The sequence below is a fragment of the Equus caballus genome, chromosome 5, assembly GCF_041296265.1.
Source record: "Equus caballus isolate H_3958 breed thoroughbred chromosome 5, TB-T2T, whole genome shotgun sequence".
NCBI lineage: Eukaryota > Metazoa > Chordata > Mammalia > Perissodactyla > Equidae > Equus > Equus caballus.
This window is the reverse complement of record NC_091688.1, coordinates 16,951,935-16,952,165: the sequence shown is the minus strand read 5'-3', so window position 1 is coordinate 16,952,165 and position 231 is coordinate 16,951,935.

The following is a 231-nucleotide window of genomic DNA, read 5'->3' as shown; positions in this document are numbered from 1 at the left end:
GATTTTGAATAACTTTGTGTCTAAGTCACAGTGAGTGGAAGTGAGAGGCTCTCAGAAAAATGACATATGTGACAAAGGTGAAGAAGGGGACGGGGAGGGAGGGTGAGAAAGAGGAAGACATTTAGAAACCCAGGGTTCTGAGGTGATTCTCCTATTTGGGGATTGGCAGTACTAGAGTGAGATGGGGTGCATTTATTGCCATTGATTTCATTGGTACTTCGGGGGAGGCAT